Source organism: Pseudorca crassidens, chromosome 3 (genome assembly GCF_039906515.1).
Source record: "Pseudorca crassidens isolate mPseCra1 chromosome 3, mPseCra1.hap1, whole genome shotgun sequence".
In the NCBI taxonomy this organism is placed as follows: domain Eukaryota; kingdom Metazoa; phylum Chordata; class Mammalia; order Artiodactyla; family Delphinidae; genus Pseudorca; species Pseudorca crassidens.
In genome coordinates, this window is record NC_090298.1 from 56,718,058 (window position 1) to 56,741,700 (window position 23,643).

The following is a 23,643-nucleotide window of genomic DNA, read 5'->3' on the forward strand; positions in this document are numbered from 1 at the left end:
AGCACAGAAATTGAAACAGTGATTAAAAAACTCCAAACAAAATTCCAGGACCAGATGGCTTCACAGGCGAATTCTTTCAAACATTTAGAGAAGAGTTAACACCTATCCTTCTGAAACTATTCCAAACAATTGCAGAGGAAAGAACACTCCCAAGCTCATTCTATGAGGCCACCATCACCCTGATACCCAAACCAGACAAAGATACCACAAAAAAAGAAAATTACAGGCCAATATCAATGATGAACATAGATGCAAAAATCCTCAACAAAATACCAGCAAACTGACTCCAACAATACATTAAAAGGATCATACACCATGATCAAGTTGGGTTTAACCCAGGAATGCAAGGATTCTTCAATATCCACAAATCAATCATGTGATACACCACATTAACAAACTGAACAATAAAAACCATAGGATCATCTCAATAGATGCAGAAAAAGCTTTTGACAAAATTCAACACCCATTTATGATAAAAGCTCTCCAGAAAGTGGGAAGACAGGGAACCTACCTCAACACGAGAAAGGCCATCTATGACAAATGCACAGCAAACATCATTCTCAATGGTGAAAAGCTGAAAGCATTCCCTCTAAGATCAGGAACAAGACAAGGATGTCCACTCTTGCCACTTTTATTCAACATAGTTTTGAAAGTCCTAGTCATGGCAATCAAAGAAGAAAAAGAAAAGAAATTCAAATTGGAAAAAGTAAAACTGTCATTGTTTGCAGATGACATGATACTCTACATAGAAAATCCTGTAGATGCTACCAGAAAACTACTAGACCTCATCAGTTCGGTAAAGTTGCAGGATACAAAATTAATACACAGATATCACTTGCATTCCTACACACTAACTGTGAAAGATCAGAAAGAGAAATTAAGGAAACAATCCCATTTACCATCGCATCAAAAAGAATAAAATACCTAGGAATAAACCTACCTAAGGAGACAAAAGACCTTTACTCTAAAAATTAAAAGACACTGATGAAAGAAATCAAAGACAACACAAACAGATGGAAGGATATACCATGTTCTTGGACTGGAAGAATCAATATTGTCAAAATGACTATACTACCCAAGGCAATCTACAGATTCAACGTAATCCTTATCAAATTACCAATGGCATTTTTCACAGAACTAGAGCAAAAAATTTTTAAATTTATATGGAAACACAAAAGACCCTAAATAGCCAAAGCAATCTGGAGAATGAAAAGCAGAGCTGGAGGAATCAGACTCCCTGACTTCAGACTATACTACAAAGCTACAGTAATCAAAACAGTATGGTACTGGCACAAAAACAGAAATACAGATCACTGGAACAGGATACAAAGCCCAGAAATAAACCCACACACCTATGGTCAATGAATCTACAACAAAGGAAGCAAAAATATACAATGGAGAAAAGACAGTCTCTACAATAAGTGGTGCTGGGGAAACTGGACAGCTACATGTAAAAGAATGAATTTAGAACATTCTCTAACACCATGCACCAAAATAAACTCGAAATGGATCAAAGGCCTAAGGGAAACTGGACAGCTACACGTAAAAGAATGAATTTAGAACATTCTCTAACACCATACACCAAAATAAACTCGAAATGGATCAAAGGCCTAAATGTAAGGCTGGACACTATAAAACTCTTGGAGGAAAACATCTTTGATTTAAATCGCAGTAATATCTTTTTTGATCCACCTCCTAGAATAATGAAAATAAAAAATAAACAAATGGGACCTAATTAAACTTAAAAGCTTCTGCACAGCAAAGGAAACCATCAACAAAACGAAAAGACAACCCACAGAGTGGGAGAAAATCTTTGCAAACGAAGTGACCAACAAGGGATTAATCTCCAAAATATACAAACACCTCATGCAGCTCTATAACAAAAAAAAAAAACAACCCAAACAAAAAATGGGCAGAAGGTCCAAATAGTCCTTTCTCCAAAGATGACAGATGGCCAAAAAGCACATGAAAAGATGCTCAACATCACCAATTTTCAGAGAAATGCAAATCAAAACTACAATGAGGTATCACCTCACACCTCACACATGGTCAGAATGGCCATCATCAAAAAGTCCACAAAAAATAAATGCTGGAGAGGGTGTGAAGAAAAGGGAACCCTCCTTCACTGTTGTGGGAATGTAAATTGGTACAGCCACTATGGAGAACAGTATGGAGGTTCCCTAAAAAACTAAAAGTAGAACTACCATATGATCCAGCAATCCCACTCCTGGGCATATATCTGGAGAAACCCATAATTCGAAAAGATACATGCACCCCAATGTGCACTGAAGCACTATTTACAACAGCCAAGACATGGTAGCAACCTAAATGCCCAATGACAGGAATGGATAAAGAAGAAGATGTGGTACATATATACAATGGAATATTACTCAGCCATTAAAAAAATGAAATAATGCCATTTGCAGCAACATGGATGGACCTAGAGATTCTCATATTAAGTGAAGTAAGTCAGATAGAGAAAGACAAGTATCATATAATATCACTCATATGTGGAATCTGATTTTTAAAAATGCTAAAAATAAACTCATTTATGAAACAGACTTATAGATGTCAAAAACCAACTTATGGTTACCAAAGGGGAAACATGGAGGGGAGGGATAAGTCAGGAGCCTGGGACTAACATACACACACTACCATATATAAGATAGGTAACCAACAAGGACCTATCGTATAGCACAGGGAATTCTACTCAATATTCTGTGATATAACCTACATGAGAAAAGAAACTGAAAAAAGAATGAATATATGTATATGTATAATTGAATCACTTTGCTGTACACCTGAAGCTAACACAACACTGTAAATCAACTATACTCCAATAAAGTTACATATATATAAAAAGAAAACCTCTATACTACAGTCATGAACAGTATTGAACCAATTCTCCATAATGAATGGGGTGACAAAAGCAAGTAGATGGAAGAAAAGGAGAAGAGAGTTCCATCTTCTTGATGGAAGGGAGAATGATGGAATTCCATTTCATAGGAATTCTCCAAGAAACAAAGTGACAGTTCTTTATGCCTGTGTGATGGTGAATTTTATATGTCAACTTGATGAGGCCACAGGATACCCAGATATTTGGTTAAATATTATTCTGGTGTGTGAAAGAGTGTTTCTGGATGCGATTAACACTTGAATCAGTAGACTGAGAAAAACAAATTGCTTCTCCAATGTACATGGGTCTCATTCAATCTGTTGAAATCCTTTTTTTTTCACTTCACTGTATGAAGTACATATAGTGGAGTATTTTCAGCCATAAAAAGGAATGAAGTATTGATACATGATACAAATGGATGAACTTTGAAAACATTATTCTAAGCAAAAGAAACCAGACACAAAAGGTCACATATTGTATGATTCTATTTACATGAATAGTCCAGAACAGATAAATCCATAGAAACAGAAAGTAGAGTATGGTTGCCATGGGCTAGAGGGAGGGTGTAATGAGGAATAATAGCTTAACCCTTTTGGGGTGACAAAAATGTTCTGGAACCAGATAAAGGTGGTTACTGTACAACACTGTGAACAAACTCAATGCCACTGAACTGTTCACTTTACAGTGAAAATGGTATATTTTCTTTTATGTGAATTTCATTAAAAAAAAAAAGAGAGAGAGAGAGAAAGAGAGAATGAGTGTGATGGGTTGAATTGTGTCCCCTCCCCGCAAAAGATATGTTGAAGTCCTAACCTCCAGTACCTGTGAATGTGACCTTATTTGGAAAAAGGTCTTTGCAGATGTAATCAAGTTAAGATGAGGTCATTAGGGGAGGCCCTTCTAAGGACAACTGGTGTCCTTAGAAGAAGAGGACAAGACACACACACACACACACACACACACACACAAAGGAGAATGCCATGTGATGACAAAGGCAGAGACTAGAGCAATATATCTACAAGCCAAGAAACACCAAAGATTGCTCACAACACCAGAAGCCAAGAGGAGGGTATGGAACAGATTCTCTCTTAGAACCTTTAGAGAGAGTATGATACCTACTGACACCTTGATTTCACGTTTCCAACAAGAATTGTGAGAGAATCGATTTCCATTGTTTTAAGCCACCTAGTTTGTTGTAATTTGTTACAGCAGCCCTATGAAACTAGTTACAAAGGAAAAAACAAGGTAGGTGGTAGGCTTCGAGAAGGAAATAATTATAAGATGGAATAGCAACTAGACTGTGAGGAGAGCTCAGACATGAGGTTCAGGGTACTTCTATGGGGAGAACTGGAAAAAAATGATTCTGATCTTGCAGCTTAAGATGGTGGTACAATTTCAAGAAAGAAGAGTTGCAGATACTCATTTATTTAACAGGCAATTACTGAACACTTATTGCATGCAGAATAATTTTTAAGGCCCTTTGCTAATTATCAAGTTTTATTAGATAAGGTTTACTCAAAATGCAGACAATCTCACAAAGCTGGGCCACATGTGATCAGTGTAACCTGAGTAATGCAAGCTAAGTTCTACCAGTGGGCAAGTCAGGGGTTACTGCTGGCTGGAGTGATCTGAAATGGCATCATGGAGTCTGGCCACTTAAGATCTGGCAGACTTTTAAAAGGAAAGGAATTAATCCCCAGGGCAAGAGCAGGGACCAATTTACAGATCAAATACAATTAATACTCATTAAGCAAAACTGAATGACAGGAAAGATAATTCCATAAATGTAGGGTTTATGTTAGGGATTAGTGATATCTGGCTGGAAAATTAGGCTGGCACCAAATTCTATAAACAGTCTGGGCTATATTTGAAATATGTGGCATCAGGAGCAGGAATGACCCTTAGGGGATGGAAAGGCTTGGGTAATCATTTTATTCTTCTAACTTTGAATCTAGTATATGATAGTGGACCTACTGATGACAGTGAGAACATATGAGTCACAAAGTTTTATCACCTTACAATAGTTTACTTGGACAGATGCCTCATAGAGTCATAAAATAAGTGAATGATGATGTTCACATCTCTATTTTACAAATGGGAATTGTAAATCCAAGGAGCCACGAATATAACTTGTAAAACACAGCAATATCTAGTGTCTTAATTGAAAAAGAAGGCTGATTCTGTATAAAAACCAAGAATATGACTTCAAGTAGACTATGACATTAACTAAAGTCAAATATCTTATTTGAAACTAATGATCAGACTACTAAAATGAAAGCAGGATTCTGATTTGAAATTTGTTAATATTTTCTCTTCTTTGAAGGTTTGCTATGAACAAAATTTGAATATAGACACTTGAAATAAAAATAGAAAACAGGTTAGAGCTTGACCTAGGATGATATTCCATAGAACAGAGAAGGGAAGACACAAGAACGTGAAGGGAGAAGTCAGAGGCCTCAGTGAAGATGATAAAAAGTGAACCACAGATGCTAGGATATTATTATCATGGAGTTGAAAAGACATTGAGGCTAGGAAATTAGATATCCACTTTGCCTCCTCCTCCTACTTCTAAGACCCACTTCTTCCTTTTCTGACCAACTCCTAATGTGATAAGATGTGTGTATTCTATATCAGCTTCCCTCGAGAATCGCTAGATGTAGTATACACATGACTGCCCCAACTCCTAACCCAGGTAAAGAAGTTGAACAGCAACTTCCCGTGGCCTGAATTTGAACAAAAGTCAAGTTCCCAAAGTGGCACCATGTGCTTTTTCATGTTCTATGTATCTGCTGCCGACTCAGTTCCTAGCTATAGGAAGAGAAATGACAAAATGTTATTGAACTGAAGGAGAAGGAACTCCTACAGCAATACAGAAGGAGCCAGAAATGTGCTATGTGTTACCTTTAGGTTCATGAACCTTTCCTCACATTAGAAAACATGCTGAAGTTTAAGGCAAACGGTCCCCAAACCTTCCCAACGTGGGTCACAGAGCTCTAGGGAAAGCCATCTAGACACTGGAGCCCCTATAGAATACGTTAACGTTTCCAAAGCATTCCTACATGACTTTCTATCTTTATTTTAAAGATGAGAAGACTGAGGTCAGCAAGGCTAAGTGACCTGACAAGGATCAGACTATAAAAACCATTTTGGTGGAACTACATGGAACTCGCAGTCCAGGGCTTACTGTCAGCCCACACCACGTCCCTAGACTGATATTCTGTTTCACGGTGAAACTTACTTGAAATTGCCTAAATATTTGTCCTTACTTGCTCAAACAATGGGTTCAAACAGAGGAAGAGAAAGTGTACGTGGTCAGGGTTTTAAATGACATTAATTTGCTTTTGGACTTCATTCAACAAATATTTATTGAGGCTCAACTATGTTCCAGGCACATGTAACTGCTGGGAATACAAAATCAAATAAGATAGAATCATTATCCTTAAAAAGTTCACCTTAGATTGGTTGTTCTCCAGAAGCACATTTTGTCCAAAGTCAAAAATGTCAGCAGTCAAAATCAAATTTACTGCTGCCAAAGATGCAGATATCAAAACAAAAAGAATCCGTACTACCTTGCTGTAATAAGATATCAGGATCTTAAAAAAAAAAAAAAGTGTGCTCAGATACTGCTTTCCAAATACATATCCAGATGAAATGAACTATGTGAATCACTACCAAGCACTTGGCCAAAAAATTCTAACAGCAGAGCCCAAATGATTACACTCTACAAAGAAAATACTTAGAAATGAAAAAAGAGAGAAGGAAAAAAATTACATAAAGGCATTTATAACTACTTCCACACTGACTCCAACCTCAACAAACACGGACACCAAAACTAGCCTCAGGAGTCTCCCGACTTGGTTTCAAACCTGTATTCTATTCAGAGTTAAAAGTTCCTTCTACGGTGGGGAAAGATCTTCCTAAAAAAGATCTTAAAGTCAGCTCCTTAAAATGTAATAAAATTTTGGAATCATAAACATGACAATTTATCACTGGACTGTATCAGAATATAACCTTACTCTTAAAATCATTCTTTCTTTCAATCTTCTAAAAGCCCAGAGGCTTACAGACACATCTACTAGCGAATCAAAACAAATACCAGGCAACTTTTGCCTTTGTCCTTAAAAAGATTTTATTATTCTCTTTACCCCATGAGTGTTTCTGAGTAGGAAGAAGAGTGTTTTGGCACCACTAGGGAAGGTGATATGAACACCTAGCCAGAAATATGAGAGTGTACTTTCAGGAGGATGAAACATACCACCACGATTTCACGATAATTTAAATTTAACCTGTCTGGATGTTTGCGGAGCTGACAAATAATGTTTTTGTGAGATTAGGTGATATGGGAAATAAGTGTTCTTTCAGGCTTAGAGGAAGAACCAGAACTTCAAAAGATCTAGGATCAAGGTCCTCTGCTGTCACTCACTAGCCGTTTGACTTCGGAGAAGTTTCTCCCCTGGTTTACATCCTTTATCTACAAAAGAAGGGCAAAAACAATATCTGCCCTTTCTGTTTTGCAGGCTCTTATATTAGGATGATAAACAAAAATGAGATGACAATGTACTTTTGTAGAGATAAAAGTAATTATTATTTGACCTTTATTTTGATGATCCACAATGTCACTCCAATTGACAGGTGGCTAAATGGACTTTTGAGAGGTTTGTTCACTCTCATCCCAATCTGACTGAGCATTCCCAAAGGCAGGGAGTCAGTGTGATCAGTCACTTGTATTCCCACTTAAGGAAGCACATTACTGAATGATGTAACTAGCCAGCTCTGGAGCCAGCAGCTCAGATGGGAAGGAGAAGGCAAGGGAAGGAATATGCATCTGGCTTTCTTGCTAATTCTTTCATTGACTACATTATTTGTATGGTGCAGTGCAATTCAAGACTGTTATGTACAGGTTTGCTTTGTAAAGTGGCCCAAAGTTAGGAACAGGAGCTAAACTCAGTCCTAGCAACTATGTAATCAAGTACAAGGTTGCATCTTTCAGAAAAAGGTGCTTTTTCTCTAATCTATCTGTCTAGAAGAAGTAATCTTTTTCTTATTTGCACAAAGATGCCCTAAATGCTCTTTGAGGTTCTGGTCACATACCTGAGACTTACAACCATCACTTGAGTCTCCCCACTAGGGAGAGGAAAGATGGAATGTATATTCAAATAAGATACTTGGAAAATATTTCCATTAATAAGGTTGTTAAACACAGGAGAAAGGGGAATAATGGAGGCTGAGCAAAGAGGTGGACAAAACTGTGGACTTTTTCCTCAGATATTAAAACAGAGTAAGAAGCCACAATAATTAAAGCAAACGTGACTCTAATGGATGAAAAGGCAGATCAGTGGAACAACAAAGAAGGTTTAGAAACAGGCCCTAACTTAAACAAGAAATTAGTACATGATAAGGCAGCATTTTATATCAGTAGGCAAAACATGGGTTATTCAATAAATGGCATTAGGATAACTGGTTAGCCATTTGCTTTAGGCATGGGTGGGGGTATGTGTATGTATGACTCTGTACCTCACATAAATAAACCAAAATAAACTCCAGACGAATTGTATATTTACACATTAAAAACAAAAGCACACATTCACTGATGGAAAATATGGAAAAATTTCTTGGAATAGAGTGTCACTCTTAGTCTGATGCAAAAGCCATAGAAGAAATAAATTCAATTACATAAAAAATTTAAACATTTACATAGCAAAAACTATCATAAAATTAAAAAACAAAACCAAAAAGGAATAAGAAAAATATTCATCAATCCAAGGTTATTCCCTAACAGTGAGAGGTCGTACAAATCAATGAAAGACTAACAACTCAGCAGAAAGGATAAAAGATAAGAAAGTTCACAGAAATATGAAAGACACTTCAGCATGTAAGAACATGTCAACTTCACCAATAATAAAAAAAAGATGCAAAATAAAACTACATTGAGAAGCCATATATCTGTTCAAAATATTAATTTGAAATTTAAAATCTTAAGAAGAAAACTCCAGGCCCACATGACTTCACTGGTGAATGCTATCAAATGTGGAAGAAATAATATAAATCTTATACAAAAATTTCAGATAATAAAAGGAAAGAACACTTTCCAATACACTTTATGACATCATATAATCCTGACGCCAAAACCACACAAGGATGTTACAAGCAAAGAAATTTAGAGACCAGTATTACTAACAACACAGACACAAATATGTCTAATAAATATTAACAAACTAAGAATATATCCAGACAGTACATTCTTGGGAGTTTACCCCAAGAATGTGAGGCTGGATTAACATTTGAAAACCAATCAAAGTAATTCAGTATTATAACAGAATGGAGGAGAAAACCCATATGATAGCCTCTATATTTGTAGAAAAAGTGTTTAACACAATTTAGCATCCATTCATGATAAAAAAAGTCAAGAAACTAGGAATAAAAGTGAATTCCCCCTAGAATGGCCATCATCAAAAAATCTAGAAACAATAAATGCTGGAGAGGGTGTGGAGAAAAGGGAACACTCTTGCACTGCTGGTGGGAATGTGAATTGGTTCAGTTCATACTGAACTGTTCATACTGAACTGTTCATAGAACAGTTCATACTGTTCTATGGAGAACAGTATGGAGGTTCCTGAGAAAACTACAAATAGAACTACCATATGACCCAGCAATCCCACTACTGGGCATATACCCTGAGAAAACCAAAATTCAAAAAGAGTCATGTACCAAAATGTTCATTGCAGCTCTATTTACAATAGCCTGGAGATGGAAACAACCTAAGTGCCCATCATCGGATGAATGGATAAAGAAGATGTGGCACATATATACAATGGAATATTACTCAGCCATAAAAAGAAACGAAATTGACCTATTTGTAATGAGGTGGATAGACCTAGAGTCTGTCATACAGAGTGAAGTAAGTCAGAAAGAAAAAGACAAATACCGTATGCTAACACATATATATGGAATTTAAGAAAAAAAAATGTCATGAAGAACCTAGGGGTAAGGCAGGAATAAAGATGCAGACCTACTGGAGAACGGACTTGAGGTTATGGGGAGGGGGAAGGGTGAGCTGTGACAGGGTGAGAGAGAGTCATGGACATATACACACTAACAAACGTAGTAAGGTAGATAGCTAGTGGGAAGCAGCCGCATGGCACAGGGATATCGGCTCGGTGCTTTGTGACAGCCTGGAGGGGTGGGATAGGGAGGGTGGGAGGGAGGGAGACGCAAGAGGGAAGACATATGGGAACATATGTTTATGTATGACTGATTCACTTTGTTATAAAGCAGAAACTAACACACCATTGTAAAGCAATTATACCCCAATAAAGATGTTAAAAAAAATAAAAAAAGTGAATTCCCCTGGATAAAAGGGCACTTATGAAAAATCTACAGTTAACATCAGTCTTAATGGTGAAATATTAAACACTTTCTGCCAAGATTTGGAACAAAAGCAAGGATATCTGCTTCCACTACTTTTATTCAACATTGTACTGGAGGTCTTAGTGCAGTAAGGCAAGAAAAAAATTAAAAGGCCTATAATTTGGAAAGAAAGACATAAATGTATTTCTATTCACAGACAACATGATTGTAGATTCCTTAGTGTTTTCTACATATCCAAACAACTACTAGAGCTAATAAGTGAATTTATCAAGTTCTTGAGATACAAGGGTCAAGATACAAAAATCAATTGCATTTATATATAGTAGCAAACAACTGGAAAATAAAATTTAGAAAAATAACATCAAAACCCATAAAGCACTTTGAAATAAATTTAACACAAGACTTACAAGATACCTACAATGAAATTTATAAAACACTGCTAAAAGCAAAAAACGACCTAAAAAGGGCAGGGGGGGTGGGCAGTGGGAGAAACCATATTCATAGGATGGAACTCAATATTTTATGACATCATATTAAGACCTAATTAAGAGGTCAATTCTTCTTAAAATGATCTATAGATTTAACAAAATCCCAAACAGAATCCCAGCGGGCCTGTGTAACAGAAACTGACAATCTAGTTCTAGTATATGGAAAGGTAAAGAACCTAAATAACCATAATAATATTGAAAAAGAACAAAGCTGAAAGACTCCAGTATCTGGCTTTAGAACACAGTTAATTAAGAGTGTGGCATTAGCATCTGGATAGACAGATCAATGGAAAAGAAGACAGAAAACAGAAACATTCATACTGAAGAAATGAATGTTAACACTTATCTTACACCATACAAAGAATTAGAGATCTAAAATTAAATTGAAACTACAATTTAAAATTATTTGAAACTACAATTTAAAATGTTTTAAAGAAGAAAACAGAAGAATATCTATGACCAAGGGATAGGCAATAACTACTTAGGACACAGAAAACAATAACCATAAAAGATTGCTAAATTAGATTTCATCAAAATTAAAAACTTCTGCTCATCAAAACACGCCTTTAAGAAACTAAAGAGAAAAGCTTACATTAGGAGAAAATATCTGCAAAACATCTATGACAAAGAATAATGAGAATAGGATTTCTTACTGTCAGAAGGGAATTACAAAATAAGGTAAAGGGTAAGATTAAAATGAAACCTGAAGTGTTAGACTGGAATTGCAGGCACCACCAAGAAGATGGTTTAAATATACATATACAGATGACAGACAGATGAATGGATAGATTGATTTTCTAGCTCTGACCACTGAAAAAGCCTGGGAACAATGACACTCCAGTAGCAATGAGCACACCTGACATCCAGATTTTGACTTCTGAATACCTTTCTCCTCTAAAAAGAACCAGGGCTCTTTGGCAAATTGGCTAATTCCAGGACTGGGGCAGGGAAAGTATAAAATAAAACTAAAATATCTTCTTGTACTAGAAAATAAGAAAATGCTCAAAGAATGATGGAGATAGAACAATGCAAGAGAGACGGTCTCCTACTGAAAGAATCTGGGATACGCTGAGCATCAAAACAAGTAGTGGATCAGAACTAACTGAATAAAATAAAATCAAGAGTCCTTATGACAGAAATAGATGAATAAATAAATGAAGGGAAAGGACAAGTTCTTTCTTACAATAGAATGCTAATTAAAATTTAGACAGAATGATGCAACTAGAAAATCAATATTAGTGGGTGAAAGTTTAATGAGGAACAGGATATTTCATAATCTCAAGTATCTCCCCACATATTACTTACTAATTACAAAGGGAAAAACAATGAATTTATAGTGGCCATATCTGGCAGATACCGCCTTAATAAAGTGATCAAAATTAACATCACTGAGAAGAACACAACATCACTTCTGTGGTACTCCCATTCACAAACTCCTCCCTTCCATGGAAATACCAGAAATTTTTGGTAGAATTGAAGGACATTCTACAGAATAACACGCCTATGCTCTTAAAAAATGTCAAGGTCAAGAAACACGCACACACACATACACACACCCCTCCAAAGGCTGAGGAACTGTTTCAAATTAAAGGAGACTAAAGAGATATGGCAACTAAATATACTGTATGATCCTGGTTTGGATCCTGGATAAGGAAAAAAAAATATATCCATACACAACATCAAGGAGGCAACTGACAAAATCTGAATATGGACTGTATATCAGATCATACTATTGTATTACTGTTAAATGTTCTGATTTCAATCATTGTATAGTGGTTATGGAAGAGAAATGCTTAAATAAAAGGTCAAGTAATCAATATCAATATTCATGTGAGTTGGTATCTATCAGTTAACAAGGTCATCTTTCTTCTTCTGGAACCTGTGTGAAAAAGGAGCACATGCCACCCACCTGCTGTTATCCAGCATTTGTCACAGGACTGATGATAATTATATCTGTGCTCACCCTGGATACAAAACAGCCACCCAACTGATTGCTTCTCCTCGCGCTCCACTGCAAAATCAGACAGCTTAGGAGTTAGTTTCAGCTTTAGTCTCTACTTTTTCCCCTCAAAACAAAACAAAAAAAAAACAGTAAGTATGGATGAAATGATACAACAGGATGTTTCCCTCTGAAAATCTTAAGGACAGGGAAGTAGGTGAGAGTGTAGATCAAGGGTTGGCAAACTAGGGCCTATGGGCCACATCCAACCCTCAGCCTGTTGCTGTACACGCATGAACTAAAATTAGTTTTTATATTTTAAAATGGTTGTATATAGAAAAGAGCCATATCAGGCCTGAGACTGTTATTCTTAGAAAGAGGGTAGTTATCTGGCCCAAGCTGGCCCAAACATATTATTACCCCGTCCTGCCAAAGTGAACTCTGACCCAAGGGGGGCCAGCCCTACCTCAAGATTTTTCTGAGAAGGAATTAGCCTCAAATCTGTTCAAATATGTATTCTAACAAATGTGAAAAGATTTTTTTTTCTGTGTGGTGGGAGAAGATATTAAAACATTATGAAGTATTTTAAACATTCAGAAAAGTATAGAGCATATAACATTCATGTACCTGACTACCTACCTTCATCAAATTCTAAAATCTTGTCACACTTACTTCAGACTTTTTTCTTTTTTACAAAACTGAATATTATAAATACAGTGGAAGCTCCCCTATATACATCTCCTGATCTTATTTCTACCCCACTGTCCTTCTTCACAGGTAAATAACATCCTGAATTTTTTGTTTATCATTCTTGGGCACTTTTTTACACTCTTACACTTCATATAGGTATCCATATACACACATAAGCTATGGCATTGCTTTACATGTTTTCAAACGACATAACTGGTATCATATTGTATGTATGATTCTTCACCATGCTATTTTTAACTCATTATGTTTTTAAGAGAACCATGCTTTAAAAAAAAAAGAACCATGCTTTAGCTCCTTCTTTCTAACTGCTATATGCTATTCCACTTTGTCTATTTTCCTGTTGATGAACATTGAAGTTGCTTCCAGATTTTTACTATTAGGGACAATGCTACAATGAATAATCTTAGAAGTTAATCCTTGTGCATGCCAGAGTTTCTTTGAAGTATATACCTAGGAGTAAAATGCTGAGTAGAAGACCATGCCCATCCTCACTTTTACCTCATATTGCCAAACTGCTCTTTAAGATGCTATACAACTTTCAACTCTCACTAGTATCAGTTCCTGTTCCTCCTCTACTTTGCCACAATTATTAGTTATAACTCTTTGTTTTCACATCTGATGATTGTGAAAGTATGTAGCATTTTAATCTGCAACTTAAATGTTACTAATGAGTGAGCATCTTTTCATATATTTATAACCACTCTGATTTTTTATTCTGTGAATTGCTGGTTCATATCCTCTACCCCGTTCTCTATTGAATCATCTTCTTATCTTATTGATCTATAGATGTAGTCTAATGTTTGCCAGTTACATGGATTGCAAATCTTTCCCTTGTCTTTGACTTGTCTTTTAATTTGCTAATGATATCTCTTGTGATATAGAACTCTAAAATTTTAATTCATCAAAATTTATCAATCTTTTATCAGTTTTGTCTTATTCAAAAATCTTTCAGAAAGTCACACAAATATTAATATGCTCCTATATTTCTTTATAAAATTTTATACTTTGCTTTTTCCATTTAAGTTTTAATCTAACTTAAAAAAATGTGTGCACTTGCATTTTGAGGTAGGAATTTTTTTCCCAAATAATCAATTGTCCAAACACCATTTATCAACTAGTCCATTCTTACTCCTGTGATATATAAAACATCTCAAGTTTCCATGAGTACAAATAAATTTCTGGGCTCTCTCTATTCTGTTGCACTAGTATGTTTGCCTAAGTCTAATGCAATATCTTATTTTTATTTATTGTAGCTTCTTACTAATTCTTGTTATCTATCTTGTAGATCAATCATTTTATCTTAGTCTTCTTAAAAGTGTCTTAGTGTTTTTGGCCCTTTACTCTTTCATTCAATTTTAGGGTCATGATCTCAGGTTCCATAAAAAATTTTGCTGAGACTTTGAATGGAATTACACTGAATTTATAGATGAAATCTGAGAGTTAAATAGTTTAAAACAAATAAAATGCAAAGGTGTAGTAAAAAGCCTAGCAGGAAACAATAATAAGCGAGTGATTTCTCCTGTACAAATTGGAAAAGAAGTATGTCACTATGTTTTTTCATAAGCAAAACATAAGTTTAAAAATATGGAAAAATTTATATGTTCTAACCTATCCTGCAGGGCCACAGCAGTCAGCCTGGTTTTCCATATAACAATAGGCTACACAAATAGAAACTCTTACTAAGTTTCTATAGCAGGGGGAAAATACCCAATAAAATAAAATAAAGAATGGGGAATGCTGACAACATTAAGCATCCTTATCTGTTCTGAGCTGCTCTTGTGCACTACAGGTATCAGAGCTAAAAATCACTGGAAGCAGTCACTCAGTTTCTATTTCAACTGTTTAAATGTTTTCCTGTCATGCTCCCAGCCCTCAGAACAGACTTCTCTTTTTGTGTCTAATCTGCATTTTGATTGGTTATTCAATAACATCTTATCGGAGATCAGTTTTGGTGCAGGTTGTTCCTAATGGGAAATCACCTTCTTTAGGCTTCTCCCTGTCTCTACAGATGGGAAGCAGGTGACTTTCTGCTGCCCCCTTCTGGTTTCTGACTGCGGTAAAGCTTAAGCAATATGGGTATATACAACCCTCAGAATGGGAGAAAATATTTGCAAATGAATCAACTGACAAAGGATTAATGTCCAAAATTTACAAGCAGCTCATGCAGCTCAATATCAAAAAAACAAACAACCCAATCCAAAAATGGGCAGAAGACCTAAACAGACATTTCTCCAAAGAAGATATACAGATTGCCAACAAACACATGAAAGGATGCTCAACATCACTAATCATTAGAGAAATGCAAATCAAAACTACAATGAGGTATCACCTCACACCAGCCAGAATGGCCATCATCAAAAAATCTACAAACAGGGCTTCCCTGGTGGCACAGTGGTTGAGAGTCCGCCTGCTGATGCAGGGGACGCAGGTTCGTGCCCTGGTCCGGGAAGATCCCACATGCCGCGGAGCGGCTGGGCCTGTGAGCCATGGCCGCTAAGCCTGCGCGTCCGGAGCCTGTGCTCCGCAACGGGAGAAAAAAAAAAAAAAGTAAAAAATCTACAAACAATAAATGCTGGAGAGGGTGTGGAGAAAAGGGAACCCTGTTGCACTGTTGCTGGGAATGTAAATTGATACAGCCACTATGGAGAACAGTATGGAGGTTCCTTAAAAAACTAAAACTAGAACTACCATACTAGCAATCCCACTACTGGGCATATACCCTGAGAAAACCATAATTCAAAAAGTCATGTACCACAATGTTCACTGCAGCTCTATTTACAATAGCCAGAACATGGAGGCAACCTAAGTGTCCATCGACAGATGAATGGATAAAGAAGATGTGGCACATATATACAATGGAATATTACTCAGCCATAAAAAGAAACGAAACTGAGTTATTTGTAGTGAGGTGGATGGACACAGAGTCTGTCATACAGAATGAAGTAAGTCAGAAAGAGAAAAACAAATACCGTATGCTAACACATACATATGGAATCTAAAAAAAAAAAAACAGGTTATGAAGAAACTAGAGGCAGGATGGGAATAAAGACACAGACCTACCAGAAAATGGACTTGAGGACATGGGGAGGGGGAAGGGTGAGCTGGGAAAAAGTGAGAGAGTGGCATGGACATATATACACTACCAAATGTAAAATCGATAGCTAGTGGGAAGCAACCGCATAGCACAGGGAGATCAGCTCAGAGAGATCAGCTTGGTGCTTTGTGACCACCTAGAGGGGTGGGATAGGGAGGGTGGAAGGGAGGGAGACGCAAGAGGGAAGAGATATGGGGATACATGTATATGTATAGCTGATTCACTTTGTTATAAAGCAGAAACTAACACACCATTGTAAAGCAATTATACTCCAATAAAGATGTTAAAAAAAAAGGGTATATACATTGAGCCCTTCCTTTTTAATGTCAGACAGCTTTCCAAAAAATGTGATGTCCTTTCCATCTGGGTGTTTAACTACTAGTGTTCATAAGCATCTATTTCTCCCTATCTCTGAGCCATGATAATCTTTGCACCCTGATGCCCTTGGGGTGGGAGTGGTGAAGATGTATGGGAACTATTAGTCTTAGAAAGGTAAACTGGAGTCAAAATACATTTTTCCTAAGGAGAGAAGTATGGGGAAGAAACAGTCCCTGTCCTTCAAGATGTTACAATCTAGCAAAACCAACACTAAGGCCAAATTTACTGAACACTAACCTTCTCTGTCCTAAGATTGTTCTAAGGACCTTATTATAATATATTCACTTCTTTAAGTCTCATATACCTATTCTAAATCACAGGCACTATCTTAATCCCCATTTTGTGGACGAGGAAACTGAGGGACAGAGAATATAAGTAACTAAATCATACAGTTAATAGATAGCTGTATTCAAATCTAGACAGATTGGCTCCAGAAGCCATGCTCTTATCTAATACATTATACTGTTTCTCAAGTAAAGAAAAATAAGAAGCACGTATTTTTGATTAGTCAAAAGACAAAACAAACTAAATAAGCACCCCTGACTAGATAAAAGAAAAATCTATACAAGGGGTCAGAGAAATCACAATCAAATCATGAAAATCAGAGCAAGTTTATGGATGTAACAGAATTTGGGACAGGCCTTAAAAGACGGGTTGTACTCTTATTATAGAAGGAGATGGGGAATGGAGGGAAGAACAGAGGCAAAGACAGTAAAGTACAGGGCACATTCAGAGAGCAACAGTCCATTTTGGCTGGAGCCTAAAAGCACTATGTAAATGTCCCATACACGTTAACTGTTTCCACCTGCTATTAAGTCAGCAAATGGAGGATTATAATAATCTATACGTGCAAGATCCACAAAGTTCTCGTTTTAATGAATAATTTCAGTGTCCTTCCTATCAAAACTCTGCCTGGGCTTTTATCAATAGGGACTAATGACCGATTTGAGTTCCCCTCCTGGTAGCATCCATCACTGAGCCATGAAACAGTCCGTGTGTAATAAATACAGTGTTCATGTACTGTAATGGCCTAGAGTTGGAACACCTGGTTTTAAGTCCCAGCCTTGCCCATCATTAGCTATGAAACTGGTGATAACATTTGTCTTAGTATCAGCACTGATATTAAAAAGAAGAACAGAACAGATTTCAAAATACAAACTCTTGCCTGGTTTAAAAAAACAACAACAAACAAACATAACAGGAAATCTGGCATGGAAATGACAGCAGCCAAGACCACTAAAGAGAATTCACATCAAATACTTCTAGCTCCTCAAATGTCCTCTTGCCTAGACCCATGACATCTGGAAATACTCAGGAATTTATTTGCCACTGGCCTCAAAAGTGATGATGCAATCAACTGAAACCTCTGTTCCCACAAATCTCTTCCTGAAGCTTTTGTTTATCTACTCATCTCTCCCTTAAATATTGTACCAGCTCCTGAAAAGATCTCTTAATTACCTTCAAATCAAACCTCCTCAATACAAAACCCTACCAAAGTCTCTTTAATAAATATAATATATTCAGTTATACTTTCTCTCTGCCCTATAGCTATAATTCCTTGTACCATGGTTATGACTTCACAGTTATGAAAATAACCAGTAAAAAGAGTTTTGGATCAAAGGACTCTGTACTGTGGAAAAAACAACTTGGGATATATCTTTTTATAGGAACTATTGGAGTTTTTAGGTTTAATCCGCAAAGGGTTCTGCAGCTATTAGAATAGATCAACTTTAGCCCTCTCCTTCTAAATCCCATGTACGTGCAAGGCATCAAAAATATATGTTTTGTGGGCCTTTCAGATAAAGATCATAGGTAAACGTCAAATATATATGGTACAGAAATTAGTTCTCTGGAAAACAAGAGTGAATACCCTACTCTCATACCAAGAAATTTGCTAAAGGTACTTATAAGTAAGACAGTAAATGAAGAAGCCTGCCCCTCAAATCCAGAAGAGAATGAGTGATCCCCTATTCTTTCTGTTGTTTAATTTTATATCTGCTAGTTGTTCTTTTGATATTCATGGTTAAGGTGGCTGAACTTCAATTCTACTATTTAAATAAATAAGGCTCTGAGTGAGAAACTAAACAAAGACCAGAACCTCATGCTTTCAAAGTCTGAAGCTCCTGGTGATAAAGTCTAGCTTCTATATCAGTGAGACTGAGAAACAGATTTCAGATATGTAAGGTGCCTTGAGAAGCATCCAAGATCAGCTGCTTGTCTAGGAAGCTGATGTCCAGATAGTTCATTAACTGGTTCCAATTTACAGATCAAAGTGGGAACTAAACCGGTCCTGAAAACACAGGTCACCTGACTCTTTCCTCCCATCCTGATTCCTTCAGAGTCTTTTCGGCTCTTTTTTTTTCCCCCATGACTATGTATTTTTAACTGGTGAACCTCTGTATATGCTAGGTTTTTCTAGGTTTAATTAATTTCATGTCACTTTGTTAGGAGGTATTTAAATATTCACTGAGTATGCTGGTGTACTACCTAGACTGCCTCAGGAAAAAGAACTGGCACAAAGAGACACACTGGTCTAGCTGATGACCCTCTGAACTTCAAGTCAGGCCTTCATCCACAACTAGAGCTTGGACTTGTCACATGGAAATTGCTTAGTCTTCCTAGGTCTTAATTTCAGATTCTGAAAGTTAGCAGGACTTCAGGGCTTCAGAGATCACCTAGTCTAAAAGTTCCCAACTTGTACCAGGACACCGGGTAGACCCTAATGTAAGTATGTTTTGGCAGTTGTTCTTTCTCCAAAGCTCTGTGGCCAGTTCCTCTCAAACAATCCAAATGTGGTCTGTCGGCATAAGACGTGATGCAGCAAACTTAGAAATATGTATACGTACAATGAAAAGGCAAGAAAAACACACTGCCTTGCTGTCTTCTAAATCTGCTTCCAATTCAATACTTCTATTAAAGTAGACCAGCCTCATTAACTGAGGTTCAATTTTCAGTTCATTTTTGACCTTCCTTGTTTTCTAGCTTTATAGTCAACCTGTCACTAATCCTGTTGATTGATTTTTCCTTCCTATGTGCAAAATATTTCTTTCTTCATTTCCACCACAGGACGGGCCTTTTATCACCTTAAGTACAGATAATAAATTTCCCTCCCACACTTACCTCTTTCAATCCAAAACTTACTCTATTAACCTTCCTGTAATAGGTTTATGATATACCTTTCTCAAGAATCTACTGATGACTAACAATCTTAAGGATCTTTAAAAAAATTTTTTTTTAATAACTAATATCTGCAGGCCTTGACGGACATAATCTTTTTGTAATGGATATTATTTCACATGTATGCTGTGCGTCAGAAGTTCCTAGAGGTGAAATTATTGGGTCAAAGGGTATATGCATTCATAATTTTGATAGATGTTGCCAAAGTTCTCTCTACAGAAGTTGTACCACTATATATATATATCTACTAGCAACGCATGAAGCTGCCAGCTTTCTATTCCCTCTATAATCTGCCCACCTTATTTCCCACGACTCCCTGGTAGGCCCGTCAATCCCCATAAGGTCAGATCTCACCTCACTCTATTAACCCCCCCTATACTGCTTGCTGCATCTTGAACACTCACTCCCATTTCTTCTACTCATCCAATCTTCAAGGCTGTCTCAAGTTCTGCCTCTTTTATGAATGTTTGCTGATCATGACATCAACCCCTCTTCCAGCCTGCCCAAAGCATGTTTTCTCAGACACACACATTTTGTTACATATCATCAATTTACCTATTTATCATATCGAAGATTTCTGTTGATGTTGAATTGTTTCACATATCTAGTTATCCCCAGCCAATTTATAATCTTTTTTTTTTTTTTTTTTGCGGTACGCGGGCCTCTCGCTGTTGCGGCCTCTCCCGTTGCGGAGCACAGGCTCCGGACGCGCAGCCTCAGCGGCCATGGCTCACGGGCCCAGCCGCTCCGCGGCATGTGGGATCTTCCCGGACCGGGGCATGAATCCGTGTCCCCTGCATCGGCAGGCGGACTCTCAACCACTGCGCCACCAGAGAAGCCCTATAATCTTTTTGATTGTAGTGATTCATATCCTTCCTTTGAACACATCACAGTTCTGGTAAATTAAAAAATACTTCTCTTAAACCTTCTATTGGCTTTGGAAATTCCCTTTTACACAGAACTGAGAATCATTTGTCTTACAGACTTGAAATCTGAAATTCTGTCAGGACAGTTTAAATTTGTCTTCAATGTAAAAAGAATGATTACTGACTTTCAAATAATCAATATCCCTTCATATCCTATAAGATCCTTCTTACCATCTTATTTCTAAATATATACTAGATACTCAATACATATTTCTGGAATTGATCTTGCTCCTACTTTCTCTATTATTAATAATATATGTATGCATGTATGTGTGTACATACACACAAAGTGATTCTAAAATTGATATGGAACACAAAGGACCCAGACTAGGTAAAACGACTTTGGAAAAGAACAACAAAGTTGGAAGACTCACACTACCTAATTTTAAGATTTATTATAAAACTACAGCCATAAAGATAGTGTAGTACTGGCATCAAGAGAGGCAATGGAACAGAGATCAATGGAACAAAACAGTTCAGAAAGAGACTCACCTGTCTATAAACAACTGGTTTTCAACAAAGATTCAAAGGTAATTCAGTGCAGAAAGAAAAGTCTTTTCAACAAATGGTGCTGACACGACTAGGTATTCTTAACACCAGAAATTTAACTTGGACCCTTACCTCATACCATATTAAAAAAAATAACTTAAAATGGATCATAGACCTAACTGTGAAACCTAAAACTATAAAACTTCTGAAACAAAACATAGGAGAAAAATCTTTGTGGTGTCGGGTTAAGCAAAGATTTCTCAGTTGACACCAAAGGCATGATTCATAAAAGAAAAAATTAACAAACTGGACTTCCATCAAAAATAAAAACTGCTCTTTGAAAAACACTGTTAAGTGAATAAAAATAAAGAAGATTATGAGAGAAAAAGTTCTCAAAACTCAATAATAAGAAAACAAGCAACTCAATAAAAGAAAAAAGGGCAGAAGATTTAAACAGATACTTTACCAAGGAGTTATATGGCTGGAAAATAAGCACATGAAAAGATGCTCAACATCATTAATTATTAGGCAAATACAAATTAAAACCACAGTGAGTATAACCATTCTGGAATGTATACCTACTATATGTTCCAGCCATTCCACTGCTAGATATTTACCCCGAAGAAATGAAAGCTTACGCCTCTACAAAGACTTATAAATAGATGTCTGTAGCAGCATGAACTGCTTTGGCCTCCGAGGATAAGGGCCTTCAGGGACCCATTCATTATGCCAGAGGAATACGAGAGTATCTAAGGTGTGAGATCACTCTGGGCAAGTTGGGTGGAATGTTAGAACCATAGCCAAGAAAACACCCTTGAATGTTACCCCTACACTCCTCCTATGACCAGGCTCCAGGATGAAATAACAAGACCAGCGGGAGAGAAGTGCAAAGTCAGAAGGAGTGGAGGCTCCATGGGTCTTTGGCAAGGCGTGGACGATGTTCGTGACAATCTGCTATCCTCTCATGCAGAGCCATTAACAGTACCCCTCTCCCAGGCCTGTGGTAAGGATTAGCAAATAAGAACTAAATAAAGCACTTGGCAATATTAAAGTATGACAGTGTTTTTCTAAAAAATGCTTTAAGACTCATTTACCGCCCCTCTTGGGCTCTTTGCTCTTTCCTTAATAAAGTTCAAACATAATGAGACTTGGCAGTATGCTAACAGAAAAATTTTTAATTTCATTTTAGTGCTGTAAAACACAATCTCTATGCCCTCAAAGAAAAATGATCACTGCTTAAACTCATGAACAGTGTTCCCTCCTAGTAAACTCCCACTTGCCCCTCTTCCTACAGGCAGAAATGGATTCTTATAACATAGGCCTGGGGTAATGCACTCACCTTCTAAGGAACCATGTGGTTATTTTTGCTTATTGAAAAATGAAGCTATTTTGGTCCTTCCTTTTTAAGGCTGGCTGCCAACCCGGGACCTGGAGACATGCAGGCTGCCATCTGCCTCGCCCCAGCTGTTCCTGACCCGCCATCCGTCTCCAACCAGGGACACTTGGGATCTGCCAGGTTGGTTAAACCACGGATGAAAGATGCCTGAGGCCAAGGTACGGTGTGGATGACTCTGTTGGCAACACACAGCCTGCCACACATCCTTAACTTCCTCTCATTAGTGGGTGGCACGCCACTCTCCATGGCAACACAGAGAGCTGTATTCCAAGAAAAACAGACCTTCTCATGGAGCTCTGCAACAATTTTTTCTTATTGTGTGACAAGTAATTCAGCATTCCCCACATTTTTGTTAACAACCAAAAGGCTACCTTTTAAAGAATGTACATTCTTAAAATAGGGAGAATATGTTATATAGACATTAGAAATGTCTATCACTTATCCTTAGGAATGACCATTTAGGTTGCAGATTAAATTATCAGTTCAAATTATTGACGCTCTAACAGTAAAAGGAAAGTTTAATTTCATGCATCTCTTAACTGCCACGGTCCCAAAGTTATTTGAAAGTCTAAATAAGCCTTTAAAAATGCAATTTGCAAATATCCTCAGTGAAGAAGGAATTTTTATGGCTTGGGTTTGCATTCTATTAATGCAGTAATCAAATACTAATACAGCCACTGTTAAAGCTTGTTATAAACCATGAAAATAACAGCTTTTACTGATGCCACAATTTCACTGATGACATGCAGTTTTATCTCAAAGGGGGAGACAGAGCCTGCCT

At 37.0% G+C, this 23,643-nt stretch overlaps 1 protein-coding gene across 8 annotated transcripts in view; it reads right to left on the reverse strand.

The window, feature by feature from the left end:
- MRPS27 (mitochondrial ribosomal protein S27) overlaps positions 1-23,643 on the reverse strand; it is a 106,546-nt gene that overhangs the window by 52,781 nt on the left and 30,122 nt on the right. The window lies entirely within an intron of this gene.